The sequence below is a fragment of the Ostrinia nubilalis genome, chromosome 5 (assembly GCF_963855985.1).
Source record: "Ostrinia nubilalis chromosome 5, ilOstNubi1.1, whole genome shotgun sequence".
In the NCBI taxonomy this organism is placed as follows: domain Eukaryota; kingdom Metazoa; phylum Arthropoda; class Insecta; order Lepidoptera; family Crambidae; genus Ostrinia; species Ostrinia nubilalis.
In genome coordinates, this window is record NC_087092.1 from 3,774,457 (window position 1) to 3,794,943 (window position 20,487).

A 20,487-nucleotide genomic window follows, 5' to 3' on the forward strand; every position below is an offset into this window, starting at 1 on the left:
ATCGCTTTTCTCAATATAGTCAACATACCTACTTCCCGAAGCGTTAAGAGTTTTATTATGCATAACAAGGAATGTATTTGACCTCAATCGCACCTGGTGTTTAGTGGGATGCTGTCTAGGATGGAACATATAAATAAGTAAGGCCCTGTAAGTGCCTATTCACACTCGCCTTGAAAAGGCCCGGATTATAGTCTTCGGGAAAAACAGCAGCAGGCAGCGAATTCCAGTCCCTAGCTGTACAACATACGCCCGTTCAAGTCAGCCCTTTGAAGATTTCTGACCAAGACTTGGTCAAGCTCGTAGCTCGCTCTAAGTACATCGTTATCGCTTCTCTCACTCTACTCAACGAGCTTTTTTTTTTGAAGCGTTTGGAGTGTACAACTTCCGCGCGTTCAAATCAGCCCTTTTACAGATGTCTAATCAAGACTCAGCCAAGCTCCTAACTCACTACATCGCTATCGCTTCTCTCATGCTAGTCTACAAGTATCTCGAAGCGTTGAAGTGAACAACTTCCGCGCGTTCGGCTCTGTTTGACAAGCGGTTAATTGTTATTCGGCGCTTTTCGGCGTAATTACTGCCTCGGATCTCGACCGTGAAATCGAGTGCGTTGGAGTTTACACACTGGTTCTGATCAAGAAAGTGGGTTAGCGAATAAGGATTCTAATGGCCATTAATCTAGAAGCCCACTTTTGTAAGCAACACGTAAGCCGGTCGGCACGTTCGGTTCGGAACGGAATACCTTCTATTTATGCCGAAAATGCATCTACACTATTAATGCCGTTCTCAAACTGGATTCTACGGTTATATCTCTCTGAAAATTGCCTACCTCTTGGATAGCTTGTCCAAGGAATACAAGGACTTGTGTACTTATTTGTCAACAATCTCCAGAATGAAGCTCCCAAACGATACTGGGTAGGACAAAACATTGGACATGAGCTTAGTTTTGTCCACGTTTAAACGTTCATTCTGGGTTTAGTGTGTCCTATCCCTAAAATACTCGCAGGCATTTGTTTATTTTTGCAATATATGCAAAAATTGCAAGAATCCAAACGTGGTGTATACTGGAAGAACATTGTGCAACGTGCATTCCATAAAACATGTATTCGCAAGAATCAGGTAAACATCGTAAATAGATATTAGTAGTGCCCCTTTATGTGGGCACAACAATAGGACATACCTCTTCGCGTGCATCGTAGGGTTGTCACGTAAAATTAAATCTATCTACTTTTCTAGTAGCAACTAGACTAACTAGCAAGTTAAATTGACAAGTTTTTTTTATTAAGTTATGGTAGCAAGGTCTTGGCCGCCATCTCACCTTATGCAAATTGCTCCTAATCCCAAAATGCAGAGAGGAATTTGAACTAATAGGATGAAAAAGGCATGAATCGACATGTACACTTTCCAATATGTCATGTGTGATTGGAGACACTGATCGTATTACGAATACTTCGTATTTACGAAGTTACACTGGCAACCCTACTGCCGCCTATTATCATGTGCTCACATATTGCCATTCGCATAACATCGGAGCCATCACGCATGGGCGCCACGTGCGCGTGACCACGTGGGGTGACGTCACCGCGCTAGCGCACGCTTGAAAATGTTTGCTCTAAGCACATAACTAATAGTACTAGCGACTGTAGATGCTTAGATCTTTGGAGAAGTGCTGTCGAATCGTTGAATCAATGGATGGATCATATCAGTACAAATTATATACTCTCCTGAATGGAGCATTCGTCATCATCAGGTCACAAAATCACTACACCGCAGGACTTTGACCCTCCTTAATTTATCAGAGGCAAATGTTAGATTTATTTAGATGTTCGAGTTGAGGAGACCTGGTGAACGCGTATTTGTCCCTTAGTCACCTTTACTGTCAACTGACAGTATTAAGGGAATTGCACCATCTTTTTTTTAACGTGTAAAATTTTGACCCTGACGAAAACCATAACCAGTGTTATTTGTATGGAGTTTGACAGACTTTTGACGTTTGTTAAAGATAAAGTAAGATGGTGCAACCCAGCCTAAGCTGTATAAAATGTATCTATTCGAGCTTTTTAGCACTCCATGGAAGAAGCAGTGCATCGCCTTAACTGTACCGTCTGTAATTTTCCGAAACCTACTAACCTCTCGTCATTTTAATATAATGAGAAGTTTGCATAACGTTGTGTATTTAACAATCTTAATAGTTTCATTGTTTAATTGTCTACGTCTTAAATATTTCAGTAACCTTCCACACGTTAAGAAATACAACTTTCATTTCGTTTATGCAAAATGCAGGCGTTTTATAATGTGTTAATTAATTAAAATTCTTAATTTTGCTCTTGTTTTAATTATTCGTTTCTAAATTACGCAACTTCACGGTATAACACTTTCGTCTGTCGTAAATGGCATGAATAGACCGAATAAAATCTCCTTATTAAAAGGTCTTTAACACTAATGATTATGAATGAAGCATACGCTTTCGTTGCCAGTCACTGTATTTGGTATTCAAATATCTGTTATGATTTTCCTCAATTTTTAATTTATGCAAATCGCCGCGGATTGAATATTAAAGTTCCTTTAGTGAGTAAATTGTTACCTGAAATTTTAAGGTAATGAATTTTGAATTCAGTATTTGAACGTACCATTTTACCAGATACCAAACTGCTTTCCGTGTAGATTATAATTTTAGCTTAAACTATTTTCACTCAGATGAAGTTTGATCAAAATCCAACCTGTACATTTTGTATGATAAACTTACCTAAAGAAAACCACTTAATATGTATCTATTTTAATACGTCCATCTTTGGTTCCATAACGGTTCTATAAGAGATCTAAATACAGCATGTAGCGCACGTTATTGCATTATTAAGTACATAATAAATGCATTACATTTATACGAGAACACACGATAATGAAGTAACATGTCAGCATTAAACACATTTAAAATGCAATTTGAGTCTGTGTTTATTTTATTTTAACTACGAGAAAATTGAGCAATTTACTCAAAGATCGTTATTATGCGGCTATTTATTTGTTTTGCTAGATTATGAACAACTGAAAACGAGCTTAACACAGTGGAGTTTTTATCACGTTTTCATACAGGCTATTTTATTACAAAAATGTTTAGTCTAATAAAGTTAATAAGGTTGTGAAATAGTATGGTCAATCAGTAATAAGAATATTTTTAATACAGCTTAATCTCTCTTAAAATGATACTAAGCTCTAAGTAATAGATATTAAGGACCATCATATTACTTTACATTTATCCAAAAATCAGTCTCCTTTAGTCCAAATGGATTTTCCTTAATAATTGTCTGCTCAAAAGCATTAATTTGTGTATTTTAGGCACCTTCAAAATTACAAACAAAAATACTGTCTTGTGCAATGCCAACAGAAAATAATTAAACTTAAAACACATACATCGTTTCTTTAAACGCAATAAGTGTCTTTAACTCTCCTTTTAACCGAGGCAATAACGTGGCAAAAATACAGTCGATTGTGATCTACATTTAAATAACTAATTAACTTTAAATAATGTAACAGCCGAGAAAATACACGGGGATACAACGCAAGCTTATGTAATTCCGTTTTATTCTTTAACTAGCTTTCCGCCCGCGGCTTCGCCCGCGTGGAATTTTGTCTGTCACAGAAAAACTTTATCGCGCGCGTCCCTGTTTCAAAAACCGGGATAAAAACTATCCTATGTTCTTTCCCGGGACTCAAACTATCTCTATGCCAAATTTCATCAAAATCGGTTGCGAGGTTTAAGCGGGAAAGCGTAACAGACAGACAGACAGACAGACAGACAGACAGACAGACAGACAGAGTTACTTTCGCATTTATAATATTAGTTGGGATTTACAACATTTGTGAGGATTAATGTAAGTACCTTTGAGTAAGCTTTACTCTCTTTTTTAATCTGCATCGTAAATAACTCACGATAGAGATAACTCAGGCATTTAATATGCACTTTACAAACCTGATAATTTACTTAACACGATGTAACCTGAATAATTCGTCATTTACGCCACCTTGCCTCAAATTAAGCAAAGTTATAGTTATCGTACCGTTTCAAAATACGTAAGTACTTTTGTAACTTTTTCATGCACACTTATGTTTGTGTTAGGCGAGGATCAACATCCTCTGACGTAGTAAAAAAGTTCTCAACTATTGAACTAAATTGTCATTAATCTAGAAATAACAATAATTGAAAACACAAACGCCCTCGTCAAAGAAAACCTACGACTCTAGAAATCATCTAAGAGATGATAATAATTTAAGAAACCGTATTATTGTCATGCGGATCAATTAAAATGACGAGACGAGTCGTTCAGACGTCTAATTGAGCGATACATTAGTCGTTAATTCCTCCGTCTTAATCATAATGGCTGCATAACGCATATCTTTACGTCCACTATAGAGCGAGCTGCATCATAACCGCGAACGTAACTGCTCATTTGTTTTCATTACAGCCGATTTCAGTCATATTAATTACATGTTACATTCTTGCATTCATCGCCCACACTAAATATAGACGGTACAGTACACCGCAGATGTAACTCCTTGTTTTCTCCTTGTACGCGTCTGCATAAAGATTAAAACTAGTTATGGTTACGTTCGTTGTGGATGTTGTCGTCTGTACGAGAAACAAGATGCTCGCCTCAATAAAACGATTGTTTGTACGACAACTGGACATTTGAATAGGTTGTGGAGTAGTCATGCCATGTATGCAACGAAAAGCCTTGCAACGCATATAGACTATCCAGGTTTATTTTTAACTGCATTTTTCTCTGAAGTCGCCACGGTCTTAGTCACAATCCGGCCCTTGCAGGTTTTTATTTGTGCTCATTATTCTTAGACTTTTTTAGCTTTCAAATAAATCCGTATTATCCCTTAATGGTCTGTGCAAAATCCTAGCTATTTCTTCCCACATTTATGCTTAGTACGGTGCACCAGGTAGACGGACTATAAAATCGCTTATATTAGAACTTGGCCTATAAACTGTTATCTTTATTCGCTGTTTCCTTGTAAACAAGCAGCCAGAGGTATAAATAATAATGTAATCTCACTAAATACGGCCGGAAAAGGCGTACGGTATTTTATGCGATGAGCCCAGAACAACGGGAATGCGGATTCGACGCTATCTGAAGGTCTATTAGCAATATATTTGTCTTGATTGTAGCACCAGATGTAGGCAATGCGTGTGTAAGCTGATGCTTAGTACTCAGTTTGATGTCTAGTGGTCTTTCAACTGTTAGGAGTAGAATAGCGCTTAAGGTTTCAAATTATCTAAATACTTTACAATATTTTGACGGGAGGTGCCTGGATGCGGGCGGCGCAGTACCGGTCTTTGTGAAAATCCTTGGGAGAGGCCTTGGTCCAGCAGTGGATGTCATTCGGCCTGAAAGAACGATTTTGATCAACTGGGACATTCTGTTACGAGTGTTAGCAATTTTGCGACATTGCTTATTATGTTGCTACCTACCTAATAGTTATTTATTTAACTTATACATTTTTATTTAGGGACTCATCATTGTTAATAAGATAGAGGAATAAGTGCGAGTACGTGTAGCATTTGCACAATACAGACTCTACTATGATGTATGTTTTTATCAATATTGAAAATAAAAGCTCAACGAAAGTGTTTGTGTGTGAGAGTGAATGCAGTTATGCATTTCTAATCGATTCTACTCTGTACATGTATTTAAATCTGTAATAGTACGGTGAAATATGAGCTCCTTTCACTATAATTTGTGTAAATTAATTTCGATACTGAATATTCACAACACGCAGAGCCTTGTTGCTCAGACTTCCTAGTTTCTTGATGAATAGAACATTAAACTAACATTATTCATAGTAAAAGCAAAAGTTATTTATATTTTTCTTCTTATACATCTTATAACAGACGTGACTCATGCCTATGTTAATAAATTGCCTTTATTTTATAATAAAAAAATACTCTCATACAGAATTGGAACCATTCCCCTAGCATTTTAACTTAAACGATCAATTTGCGAGTATCGATTACACTCGTTTTAAACAATAATTTATAACCGTTTTGGTTTACGTGTGCTATTTTTAGTCGATAATTTTCTCACACCTTTTGTCAACTGGTTCGTGGGCTATTTAAGAATTGCCCTATATTTATGTTCAGGTCCATTGATTAATGTCTGCGTTGTATCTTCGTAAGGGTGTGACTCAAGAATTTAAAGACAGGTTTGTCAAGTATAATTTGTGTCTTAAGATGCGTGCATATCTTGTACGTATTCAAATCTATGCTAACGTAATATCTGTGCATATTTCTCAGTAAAATGCCGGAAATTTGGGGGTTCTTTCTGATCTTCTGCATCCTGAAATGTTAAGACCATTTAAGAAATAGAGCAGGTAATACGCAAAAGCATTTTAAGACGAGTCATGGGGAAGGCTGAGTATTTTCTAATTTAAGTGAATATTTTTTTACCACTGGCTAGCGACCATAAATGATGTGCACTCGACTTAAGGATACTTTTGTGGCTAAAAGATAATAAACAGTTCATGTTAAACAGACACCTTTACTCCTATTTTATGACGTTTATCCCAATTAAGCTCATCTACAGCAATTTACACGACGTTAACTTGAAGTTTAAATTCTGTAGCTATAATTTTTCTGTGGTTAAATCCTACGGGCAAAAACTGACGGCTTGTGAACAGCCAATCCATTTGCCATTTTATTGCAAAATGACTTATAATCACCGGAGATCATTGAATTATATTGCTCTACCGTTTAACGAAATAATAATTTCATGTGACTTTACGGTCATGTTTAATTGCAGTGATTATGTCACGGTAGGGCGTAGTTTTATTAATGAAAGCTAAGTAAATTATACACATTGCACATCTTAGAAAAGCGAGTACCTACTCGCTATTCTAAGATGTAAGAATATATAATTTATATTATTTTAGTACTCCTCGAATATTAATTAATCTCTATGACCCGTATTATGAAATGATACTTAATGATGAGTTTAGTTAAGAAAAAGATTAAGCCCTTGTGCAAATAAGTCTGACTACTTTTTTCATTTTCTTACGTAAAATAAATAATATGATCAGAATAAAATATTCAATTGACTTTTGTGGAAGTTTTTCTTTTCTTACGTAAAATAAATAAATAGGATCTGAATCCAATATTCAATTGACTATTGTGTGGGAACAAATTTTCTTTATGAAATTATTTATATGCAATACTAATGCAAGTGTAACGAACTTAACAGCCAAAGATCAAACGGCGCGGCAGAGTCGCCACTTTAATAGTTTAATGCCTATTACATTGATTAGACACTTCCATATACCTAAGAGCTGTTATTAGCGTTCAATGGAGTCATTATGTGGCCAATTAAGTGAATCGCGGACGTTAGCGGGCAGCTGCGCCGGCGCACACCTTTCGCATTTGTTGTAATTGGTGCACTTTGTGCGGGTAATTGTCTTTGCTTTGTAATTAAGTGTGCAGTTCGTTGACGTAGAAGTTTTTTTTCTTGACTCATTAATTTATCTGCAAGACCCATCTAACTGTTATTCCGTAATAAGTTATAATAAATAAAGTTTGCGCTTTATGTTACGTTTAAAACTGAGACTAATGAGATTCATATCGATGGCTCCTACGTATACTGGCGTAAGTGAAAAAAGTAAATTTTACAGGAGAGCCATTTTAGTGGCCAGAACCATATTTTGGGGTCATATCTTCTGACCTACTAAAACGAATTTAATGAAATTTCACATTTAGCCTTAACATGTAATGCTTTTGCTACTGCTGTTATCAATTTTTATATTTTTCTTATATATTTTGAGATTTTACGCATTGCCCTTTTACGTCGGCATATTTCTATAATTTCATGTATATTGTTCAACGTAAAGAGACTTAAATGACAACGTAAATATAATATTTTAAGCGATTACTCTCTTTATTTATGCATGTAATTATGTTAATTGTTATCATGTGCTATATCAATAATAAATCAGTTAGAAAAAGTCGTTTAATGTACCGTTTTAAGTTTTAACGCAAATACGCCCATATACTGTGCTCGAGATTTAGTTAGGTCTTTTAACATAATGTGTCATATTTTAAACAAATATAAATAACTTGAAAAAATCGAATTGCCTAAGGCGGGAATTGAACCCACGATGCCTTAGGCAGTTCGATTTTTTCAAGTTATTTATAATTTTCAAATTAGTTTGAGATGCGACTCTTAACGCTAAAAATTAAATAACTATATAATGTGTCATAATTTATAAATAAAACAATTTGCTAAATATTTTCATGGCTTTATTTAAGATTTGGATTATAAAAAATATATGTTTATGTAAGCAACTACTCGTATAGATTGACGAATCGTATGATTGGGCTTTATACGTGGCGTAGTTTAGCACATACGCCTATTTGCCTAAAATTTTATTTTGTATCTAATGGAAAAAAAAATTTTTTTTCTTACTGATGTTATAGATTAGAGCAAAGTGAAATCATTGCTTAAATAATTGGAAAAAGGCGTAAGCGGCAGTTTCGCCCTTATACGTAGGAGCCATCGATATGCGACATGTAGAAGCTCCTTAAGAGCAAAATGACGATTTGTAAGAACTATTTATTAGTCTAAACAAATAAAGAAATTTTGACTTTGACTTTGACATTTTACTAAATAATAAAATGCACTACATACCATCATGAGTACAGTACATTTTTACGTAACACAGCCGAAAAGTCCATTTGTTAGTCCCCAGCTCATGTACCTACTGTCTAAACACTTGTCCTTGTATTACCGTTGCATTAAATGCATCCCATTGTCAAATCAACAACCTTCCCAGAAACTACAATTATTTTTATACTTTGCGTAAGTTGTTCGTATCACTTTTTTCCGATCTCAGCTCCTTTACATTCGCTCAAGAGCACATCATTGTTTTAAACGTTCGCATACCAATTTGTAATAAAAATAAAACTGTGTACATTCACATTGGCTGCTTTACATCGGCCTGCAGCTACGGGGTACATGAAAGACACGCGCCTGTCAGATTGACAGGTGGTACAGTAAAGTAGATAAACAGTTTTTACCTATTCCAGAGTCTGGCCAAAGAATAACGTACTTGTTCTTTGTATAGTTTTTATCAGATGAATGTACTTGCACATTTTATTATTCATTTATTAAAAATGAGTTAACATAGTATTTCTAAATATTACATAAACAAGTGAGTTATTTAAAAAATATGAACCCAAGATCAGAAACACTGTTAAAGCTACAAATTATTTACTTGCCCTGTATTCATCAAAACTATAAGTCGTATAAAACGCTGTTCTGTCTCATTTCAATAATTTGTCTAAAAGTTACGATTATTAGCTAAACGTTCTTGTTATTATTCTGTCCATGAATATTCTGCTGAACACCACACTACCAAGGGCTCCTTCCCAAAAGCCATTGATGTTCGACAGCACACCAACCTAATCAATGAATATTTGGCAACATAAAATTTTATAAAAAAAAATAAAACCGACTCCAAAAAACCTACACTAAAACGTAGAAAAATAATTACTAATTACCTACTTATTTATTAGGACGAATTATTAATATTTATGTAGGTATACCATGATTGATACTTCTGGAGTCGGTGCCAAGATTATGAAACATGTAAAGTTTGCCTGCACCGACTCCAAAAGTATCAATCATGGTATACCTACATAAATATTAATAATTCGTCCTAATAAATAAGTAGGTAATTAGTAATTATTTTTCTACGTTTTAGTGTAGGTTTTTTGGAGTCGGTTTTATTTTTTTTTATAAAATTTTACTTATTTCTTGCTTTTTAGTTAACTAAATTATTACCTTGATGTTACCACTGAAGGTAGGCAGTACACTGAGACCAAAAAAAAATTGGTTCATAATCGGCGGAGATATTGCGTATAAAAAAGTTCATCCCCAATTTTCCACCCTTGGGGGTGAAATATTTTCTTCAAATTCGCATGAAACCACCCTTTTGATAATACCTATTCAACAAAAAAATAATCGTTCAAATTGGTTTATAATCGGCGGAGATATTGCGTATAAAAAAGTTCATCCCCAATTTTCCACCCTTGGGGGTTGTTTTTTTTATTATTAAATTTAAATGGGACCACCCTTGAGGTATTACCTATACGCCGAAAAAAGATTTGTTCAAATCGGTCCATAATTGGCGGAGTTATCGCGTAACAAACATAGAAAAAAAAAAAAAAAAAAAACATACGGGTCGAATTGAGAACCTCCTCCTTTTTTGAAGTCGGTTGAAAACTGTATGTAGGTACTTTATATTCCCTTAGGCCGCTTACGCAGCTGACTGTACGAACGATGGGTGATCGATAAGTTTGCGAAATAACAAGCTCCTATAAATATTTAAAACGTAAACTTGTAACGCTGCTTGTAATATGCGATGTACTTTTATGTACCTACGCTGACACATTGACGCAGTACAAGAGTTTCAGTCAATCATTCCAACTGTCGAACCAATATTTGGGATTAAGATAAATGCGTGTTGTAACTTGCAATTGCATGACGTTATTTGCAAGTGAAAATATAAATTATGAATCTGACCCCGAGTAGAGACGCATATATTCATCGATTCAACTTTTTTAAGATAACTAGATGAAAACCCGGCTTCGCTCGGGTGAAATTTGACTCATAATACACAATTCTAGGTGCAAAATGTAGATAGATGTTTCTGTAGTCATCGGTTCTCAAAGAATATTAAATATAGATTCATATAGCTTCGTTAGTTGTGTTTAATAAATATGATAAATAAAAACTGCAAAAGTTTTTACACAAATTATTTTTATTTTAAATCAACATTCAAAATAAACTTAAGACAAATTAACAAAACAATCAAATTCAATCGTTAATATAGGTTATGTAAATAACTCTTATTAATAGTCAGAAAAGTATTATGTCAAAAAATATTTTTACCATTTGTTGACGTCAATATTTACTTAAAAACTAAGTTTAACGCGGTTCCAAAGCGCAAGCGTCGAAGAACCGCAAACAAACTACGTCGCATATTTTTAAGGTTTACTCTCTATAAATCTCTTTGTTTTAAGTTTTTTGATACAGTCTTCAAATGATTTTTAATTTTTTCACCTAAAAATGAAGTGCTTGACATTGAACACATTCATAAATCATAGAACCAACTGAATGTACTGATACTTGAATGGTGATATTTAAAAGTGCTAAATATAAATAGTTAGTCCTGGGGGGCTGATATTCTGTACTAAACCTGCTTGAATATTTACGTTTTTTCGGGGGTCTGCCCGCCATTTGATATGTTTTCTTTCTCTTCTTCTTCTAAAGAAATAAAATCACTGCTGACTGATAGCAGCTGTTTTTCCTTGTTGTCTGAAGAAGCATCATCACTGCTGACTGACAGTAGCTGTTTTTTCTTGTTGTCCGAAGAAGCATCATCAATCATCAATGAATCCTCGATTAGCGTCAACTCTTCGTTATCAACCTTAAAAGATAAATATATTTATGAATAGCTAATTTAAAGATTTAATTTAAATTTTTAATGCTATATTGTGTTACTCTTATTAAACAAATTTAATAAGATGTGATGAAAAAATACACCACATGCAGGAATTGAACCTACATCCTCGACTTCTCCGTTGTCGCGCTCTTACCATCTGAGCTGAGTTTAATAAGAGAAATACCTATATTTTATTTTTAGACAAATATTCAAATAATAATAAGTATTGTAAATGTATGTAGGTGTAGGTATATCCTCCCACCTCTATATTTATTTTACTTTACTCAGTGACCTACACTATTAACTTACCTGAAAGTCATCAAATAAATCTTGTGATGCAGCAGAAGCAGCTTTTTGCTTTTTAGGAAAAAGGTTTGATAGTGCCCGAGCCTTGTTTATTCTTAACTGCCTAATTGTTTCTAAGCCACAACACTCGCAATAATTGAAATTATCTGCAAAAATACATTACACAATTATTTATAATAAGAACCAGCCGAGCTCAAGTGGAACTTGCGCATGAAGGAGTCTATTCCGTTATCAGAAAAAACGGTGCAAAAATCGTGTTTGTTTCTGTATATGTTGATAACAACTCAACACAGGCTATGCATATGGTCATTTATTATTATTTGTCGGGTTAAATAAAAAAAAATATTAAGCCGCTTACCGAGTATAATGTTGTCGCATTCCACACATCGACTGCACATTTGCATTTGTTTGCAGTTTCTTACAAATATTTTGCCATTACAAAAATTGCATGTCACTGGAATTTATCACTGTGCGAAACTAAATGACATTGACATTTGAACTTCAACTTTTATGGTTATGGCTAATATTCTTTTTCTGTGGTTGAATCGGTCAATACCAGGTTTAAAGAAAAAACACTTAACAAAGAGTATATCATAAAAATCGCGAAACGCACTGATCTCCATTTATTTATGGATCGATGACAACCCAGCAAATAGTTTAAGGTTTTGGCGCTGATCGCATAGTGAGTGGATGGTGAACTACTAAAGATGGCGACAGCAAAGCAGAAAGATGGTTTGTTTGTCAGTGCCATCGGAATTTAATGAAATTCTCCATTATCCGAATTTTGCGGATATATGTTGTCGACTCAAAATCGATATTTTTTTATGCTTTGTTATTCATATAAGGTTTCGATCCAGTCTACCGTACCCCTTGACGAAATTATTAATATAGATAAATCTGTAAAAACTATGAATAATGTAATAATTATCATTATTTAAAAATTTTACGAGTAGGTAGGTATAGATAGAGTTCTATACAGGTGTATGTTATGCCTAAAAGGCTCTCTAACCAACCGATGTTTTGACGTAACTTCAATTAATTAGTCTTAAATCTTTCCCAGCCTTCCCCAAACTTAGCGGAAATTGCTATGGCGATTGTATGACAACTTTATTAGGACAATCTTGCATCATTGAAGGATTTTCCCGAAAAAAATATTTATTCTCCTCAGTCCTATCACTTTTCAGAGCAACGTTCACGTTTCACGCACATTCCAGTCCGATTTACGCACTTCGTGTTTATATTTTTGCGTTTCGCGCGATTAATATTACAAACATGATGTCCCCTCTTCGTCCAGCGGCATTAATTCACAATTTACTGCCGCGAGACGCTGACTAATTTCACCAAGGCCAGCGATCCATTATTATTTATTACCTTATAAATGATACCACCAACACACCACGAAATAAACTCTATCACCGCACACTACAGCCCACTTTCGCTTTTCGCAAAAGAATTAAGATCTTTAGGCCCTTTGCAACTAGTGACTCACAAAAGTGAACTTGGCCATACATAGATCTCGTATAGTTCTTTTTAACGCGAACGTAGGGCCGTTATTTATTTTATTAATACTGCAATGCGAAGCTTAATTTGGTTGCGAAAACAAACAAAATGTATTGTGAGTTACTTTTAAAGGTACAAATCTTTTTTGAACACAAATAGACAACGACGCTTTTTACTGGGCAAACTTCTTCGTGGTTAAATTAAGTTAAAGTTAAACTCTTCCGAAGACTCGGGTTTGTTAGGGATTGCAAGCTTCAATTAACTTGTTTGTCAGTTAAAAATGCAAGGATGCAGTCTACGGCATCGCATGTATTTAGGGGAGACCGAGGTGGTGTGTTGAAACTCTCCTCGATTTGTGACGTTGTCCATTTAAAACGAGTTGGTGAGTTAGAGTAATAGAGGAGAGTTTTGACATTGTCGATTTTTTGGAACTTCTCAGCTACTAGCGAGCTCGTAACAGTGCGCGTTTTTTAGTTCGATAATGTCACAACTCTGCTCTATAAAACTCACCTCGGTTTCCCCGATTACCACCTAACTAAGACGCCAGAGGCTGGGTTGCACCATCTTACTTTAACTTTAACAAACGTCAAAAATCTGTCAAACTCCATGTATGTATTTTTTGTAAAAAAACACCGGTTATCATCAAAGTTACGGTCAAAATTAGGTGGTGCAACTCTGTCAGAATATGTATTTATCTTGATATACCGTCCTCCGTACGTGAATAATTTCTTTCATACCATAGGGCACTTTCAGTTACCGCCCGGAAAGTGTGTGTATGTATAGCAGCCCTATGTTTGTTTTGTGGAACCCATTGCGTAGTTTCGTAACTTAATTAATCTATTCATGTTCTGGGCCTTGTCTATCTTCGGGCCGTTTGTTTGTGAGATCCAGTGTTGTTTTATATCGATTGTCGATGGGAAATAAGGCTAAGATTTGCCTTTGTTTGGAATTTGCATCAAAAATAGCTGTTGTATTGTATCATTGTTAGCAGGGTAGTCATAATAAACCAATATTGGTTTTCCTTATTTCAATTTCGTTAAATTGACCAACCATGAACTCACAGATACTGTAAGTAAAACTGCGCCTACGTCATTCATTAGTCAGTTATTGTAGTGAATACAATTAAACGCAATTAATTAGCGTATAATGACACAACATTTTTTTTTATTTAAATACCTTTTGTCGATAGTAGTTGCCATTTTTCCATTTAAATTAATTTAACTATTGATAAAAGTTGTTATCGATAAAGTTCACCCACGGCTTTATCAAATGCCACATCCTTATGTATTCGCGCCAGAATAGATTTACTGGATCGATCTTCTCCGATTTACGTACAACTTGAAATGCGTATATTACCTATGTATAGCAAGTAAATAAGCATCTATTTACTATTAATACAGAAAGAAATTCACTCTTGTGGCGGAGTTTTGGGCTGACACTGTGTAGGTTTGTTGTCGACACGAAAAGAAAAGAAAGAAATTGCAACAAGAATAGAACAATTAATTGTGTTTCCTGTAATTAATGCAAGTTATTATCCGTCAATTTTTTTATAGACATTGTAATTAAGTTGTCGCTTCAGCCATGCCAATGCAGCCAATTAACGACAGCTGATGTTTCGTATACTGGAATTCTAAGGCTGAGTTGCACCAGCTAACTTTGACCGTAACTATAACGACAACCGGTGTTTTTTTTTTGTATGAAGTTTGATAGATTTTTGAAGTTTGTCAAAGTTAAAGTAAGATGGTACAACCCAGCCTAAAACAAATGTGGTTTTAAGTTCGATTGCCGTGGGGGACAAATATTAATGTGATAAGCACGACTTAGGTATTAATTTATAGTTCAAAATACTTATTTATTCGTAATTTTTGGTGTTTTAATATAAATTCTCCTTATTTCGTGGCGAAGTGTTTGATGAGATAATTAGATAGATATTTATTTGTCTCAAAACAGTGCAAATGCACAATAGATCACTTATAGACTTAAATGTTCGTTACATTTAATAAAACATCAGCTGATTTGGTCACCAATTGCCACAGAGTTAACTCTACATACAGGTACAGATAATAAACGCCTAAAAGTTTTACTTTTAAATTTTTGAACAAAGCAAAGGCATTGAACATGCTGCCAGTGCCATCAAGTGATTGCTGACTTTCAAGCACAGATAAAAGACTGTTAAAAGTACTTTTTTAATTTTTAGACAAAACAAAGGCGTCGAATATTCTTTACAGCCAGCTTGTTAAATCAAAAGTGCCATGATTGCTCTTGGCAATTATTTCCTCCGGTACCATTACACTGAAGGGCCCCATTATCAGCTTTGTTGGCACAAGGGCTGTGGAACATTGCAACGACACTGCAAATAAGGGGTGGCGAACATTGTTTTGTGTAACTATGACCACAAGCGTATTTTTTATTAAGTAACGGACTTTTTTTCAATCACGATGTAAATGTAGGGTAGGAATCGGAGACATTATTACTGTACAAAATATTATAAAATAAATACAAAAAAAAACTGAGACGACACAGCTTAGGCAGTGTTTACACTAGAAATCGTCAGCTGCCTTTTTTTTAAATAATTTCAGATATCCGTCAGCAAATAGCTCAGGTGCTCTTGAAGCTAATACCCTAACGTGAAGTGTTGATACATCTTGTTTATTAAAATCTATCAAAAAGTTATTCTCTCTTCTCTTCAAATCTTTTAGTTTTGCGGATGATATTGGTGCTCTGTTGCCATATAATGACCCGTATGCTCGTGCTTAGAAAATAATTCTTATTAATATTACGAAGGGTGTATCACCCCTGCCCAGGGCTGGGACACATGGGTCACAAAGGCTCAAGGGCTGAATACTTGGCAACACTCCCGCTGAGCAAAAGGTCTGATCAAATGCATTGTGCGAGTACTTCATTGAGGGTCTTTCAAATGCTATATGAGGACGTGATTGTGTCATTACTTTTATCCGACTGCGCCAGAAGGGGTTATGTTTTTTAAATCAAATTTTTATTTCGAAGACTGTTGCCAAACATTTGGACATGTAACCTAACTTTAGTACGCAGTACGCAGAACTGACGGCCGATGGGGCAGCAAGGTTCGGGAATGGAGGCCGCATACCGGAAAACGCAGCGTGGGACGTCCACCCACAAGGTGGACCGACGACCTGATAAAGGTAGCAGGAAGGCGCTGGATGCAGGCCGCTACCAACCTTGCGGTGTGGAAGTCATTGGGGGAGGCCTATGTTCAGCAGTGGACGTCCTGTGGCTGAAATGATGATGATGATGATGATGAACCTAACTTTCATACTAAGTAGTTTTAACCACTTCCACTGAATTGATATTGTAGTTCCTGAAAACGTGTTTTCCTCGAATTGATATTGTAGTTCCTGAAAACGTAGTTTTCCTCGTCGTTTTCTTTTTATGTCAAAATAATATGATGGAAAAATATAGTCAAACCTCACTCTCAAACACAAACGTTTCTCCATTACTCAACACTAGATATTCCTTCGACGTGATAATCATGAAGATTAATGATGCTGGTAATCTTTACTTAACCGCTGTTTACGACTAATGTGACTCATTCATTTATGGTAATGATCCGCAACTGGTATTCCTTGGCTCATCGTAACTCTTACATCGGCTTAGCGGCTTTTATACGAACGTATTATCATCAACAACCAATAAATAGGTTCATTAAAACACACTTTCATTAACGCCCATATTCACAAACGATGCTCACTTAAGTGAAGCAGCAAATCAAACGCACAGCATTGAATAGAGCTCTGTGATTGGTTCCAATGTCACCCTGTGCGTCCACGTGCACTGTGAGACCACATAGTAATGTTTGTGCATACGAGCGTAAGACCCACTATAGTTCCAAAATATTGAACTGTCCTATGCTTGATAGTTGAACGATGGTAGCGCCCCCCTGTCATTGAGTTTGGTGGGACAGTTCAGCGTGGGTCATCTATACTATGTGATTGGTATAAAGAACCAGGCATGCATCAGTCGTTTCAATAATGAAAACTAATTTTGTTTGTATTTGACAGCTGCTCTCGCGCATATAGATCGCGATTTGCGATACAAGTATTTCATAGTACCGATCACCGAGAACATTAACATTCGCCTTGCTAGGCTCCCAACTGCGATTCCTTTGCCCATATTTTTGCTTTTTTTCTTCACCTGCTGTGCACCAGACATGAGTAACGAGCGCGATTTAGTCCCATTTATTGCTTTAATTTAAAGCCGCCCTGGAACGAAGGGTGAAGTTACTTTCAAGTATTCGAAACGCGGCAAAAATAGAGAAATGTTAGCACTGACATTGCTGAGAAATGAGCTGAGTGAAGTGGCGGTGAGTTAGTGACCTTTAGCAAAGAGCAAACTGAAGGTACGAGTAGTTTATCTGGATGTATGTACGTAAATATACGAGTAAAACTAAATAAGGTTAATCAATATTTCCTCTTTTTACCCGACTGCGCCAGAAGGAGGGTTATGTTTTTATCAATAGGACACAGAAGGCTATATTTAGGCTGCTGGTGCTGATAATAAAGACTTGTCTTTTAGAGACGTCGGTACGGACGAGGTAGGTTCAAATTGGCAAATTTTGGCAACCCAAAACAAAAATTTACCTTTACCGACTTATTAATTTAAAACTTTTACAAGACTTATACAGTATTATTACAAATTGCGACAAATATCACTTTGTAAAGCACTTAGTATTCAGTAATATAGGTGAACCTCTTACAGCCTTCCGGTCGCTTCTGCGAGCCCATTACGTACGACAGCACATCAAGATTAACACTGGTGTCATACGTAGTTCTAATAAGAGTTCTTTTGCAATAACAATGTAAAGTCTGATGGGCTCTATACGGGCTAACGGTTCGGACACCTCGGAGATATTAACTAATTATCACTTTTGGAACACGCACTTAAGGCTGTGTGCACATGATACGTATTTTGGGACCAACTAATATTTACGTGCTTATTTTAAAATGAGCTAAATTATACGAGTGGGAGTGAATATGAAGTTGCGTGTGTCTTTTCTGCTAGAAACTTCGCAGTCTTTTCTCGTGGTAGAGCAAGTGATTAGCTATATCAATAAAATATTTGCCACAGTGTGTCAGTGTACCTGAAAACACTAACGACTGTATTCACTAACAATACTTGCGTAAGTGAAGCAGCAAATCGAACGCACAGCGTTGAATAGAGCTCTGTGATTGGTTTGTGTGTCACCCTGTGAGTCCACGCGCACTGTGAGACCTCATGTGTTTGTGAATACGGGTGTAAAAACTTTATTTCCTGTCATCCTTTAGCAGCGCGATAGATTATTGTTGGTTCAATCTCTGAGAAAAATGAAATTTAACAGAACAAATTTTAACTTTTTCGTTTGAACGTGGCCTAATTTTGATGGTAAACACTACCAGTTTTGATATCAGATCAGTTGATATGTTTATTAATATTATAACGTTATAATAATTTACTGTTAACGTTTTCATAACTGAGAAGAGGTCGTAAATCGGTGAAATATTTTTATTAGTTGTGAAATAATAGGTATGCATTTCTTTGTAGTTTTGTTTTATGTTTATACATATGAATAAGTCTTAGTTTTTTTTTATTTCATCAATTAATACTATCACGAACAACAACAACAATATTGTATTTATTTATTGATACTAAAATATTAATTGAGGTCGATATTCCTTAAGCTCTTAGACTACAGACTTTAAGTTGGTCAATAGTCGAACAAAAAGGTGTAATTTGGTCTGCGGAGATTCTTTACTACGTAACATTATTTATTTATTATGTACTTTAATATGCGATTTCGTACCCGTGGCTCCCGTTTTACCCCCTTAGGGATGAAGTTTCGTAAAATCCGTTCTTAGTGAGCACCTACGTTCTAAAACAGTGGTTCTTAACCGGTGGTCCGCGGACCACTGGTGGTCCCTGGACCACTGGTGGTCCCTGGACCACTGGTGGTCCCTGGAGACATTCCAAGTGGTCCACGTAGTGTATTTGCACACCTTGGTTAAAACCACTTTTAACAGATTTTTGCAGTCAAACTGATTTTGACCGATTATGAGGTGGTCCCTGACAAGACAGAAATTTGGTAAAATGGTCCCTCATGACTTAAAGGTTAAGAACCGCTGTTCTAAAAGGAACCCCCATGCAAAATTTGAGACTCTAGCACTTGTAGTTTCTGAGATTTCGTGATGAGTGAGTCAGTCAATCGTGCCCTTTCGCTTTTAAAGATATAGATCTATTAAAGAGGAATTAATCATCTTATTCACAGGCCAGTGATCGACTAATACCATTATTTTATTCATGACTGAACAGCGTTTAGGCAAAGTTTGTTAGACAACTTAATTTATTCAGGTCCCAACAGTCCCGAAACTTAGCTCCTGCCAATGACGTCAAACGGGTAATCGTATTCAGTCGGATTAACATTTTACCAGGCTTTGGTTGATTAAACACCATATGAATTTGAACTTTAGGCAGTTAAGATACAGTCGAAAATAGGTGTTATGAATATTCTTCCCTGAGCCCGGTCAACCTCCGTAAAATCTGTAATCCGACTAAATTGCGTTCGTCGTTTAAATCTAATTAACCCAATGTACACAAATTATGATGCATGACTAGCGGCCGCCCGCGACTTCGTACGCGTGGATCCCGTTTTACCTCCTTAGGGGTGGAGTTTCGTAAAATCTTTTCTTAGCGGATGCCTACGTCATAACATCTACCTGCATGCCAAATTTCAGCCCGATCCGTCCAGTGGTTTGGGCTGTGCGTTGATAGGTCACTATGTCAGTCAGTCAGTCAGTCAGTCAATCAATCAGTCACCTTTGAGTTAAACAATATTTAGATTTGTGTCACTTTTTAATATAAAAACAAACAACATTCTCTTTTTTTGCGATATTGGCAGACGAGATTACATTATTTATTAGATAGCATGAACTCGATTGTAAATAACACGTCTAGGTTAGATATGACATGTCCCAAATTGTTTTTTGGACGATAAGAATTTTATTGTTTGTGTCACAGTTCCATATTGATCGTGACAAGTCTGAATCAATATTGATAGTTGAGAATGTGTGACATTTGTCGATAAACACTCGTATGATGGAATTAAAGTGTATCTAGATCAACTGTTTTTTTCAGTCGTACATTATAATTGGGCCTTTTTAAGGCGAGAGAGTGAATAAGCAT

General features: G+C 35.8%; 1 protein-coding gene and 1 long non-coding RNA gene across 2 annotated transcripts in view; one reads left to right on the top strand and one right to left on the bottom strand.

Moving 5' to 3' along the window:
* The window catches only part of LOC135072118 (uncharacterized), a 357,723-nt gene that overhangs the window by 286,880 nt on the left and 50,356 nt on the right, over positions 1-20,487 (top strand). The window lies entirely within an intron of this gene.
* Positions 11,352-12,331, bottom strand: LOC135072211 (uncharacterized). Its single transcript, XR_010257370.1, has 3 exons — positions 12,155-12,331; positions 11,800-11,942; positions 11,352-11,475 (listed from the first exon to the last, which is right to left on the bottom strand). It is a non-coding gene; the product is annotated as an uncharacterized LOC135072211 (long non-coding RNA).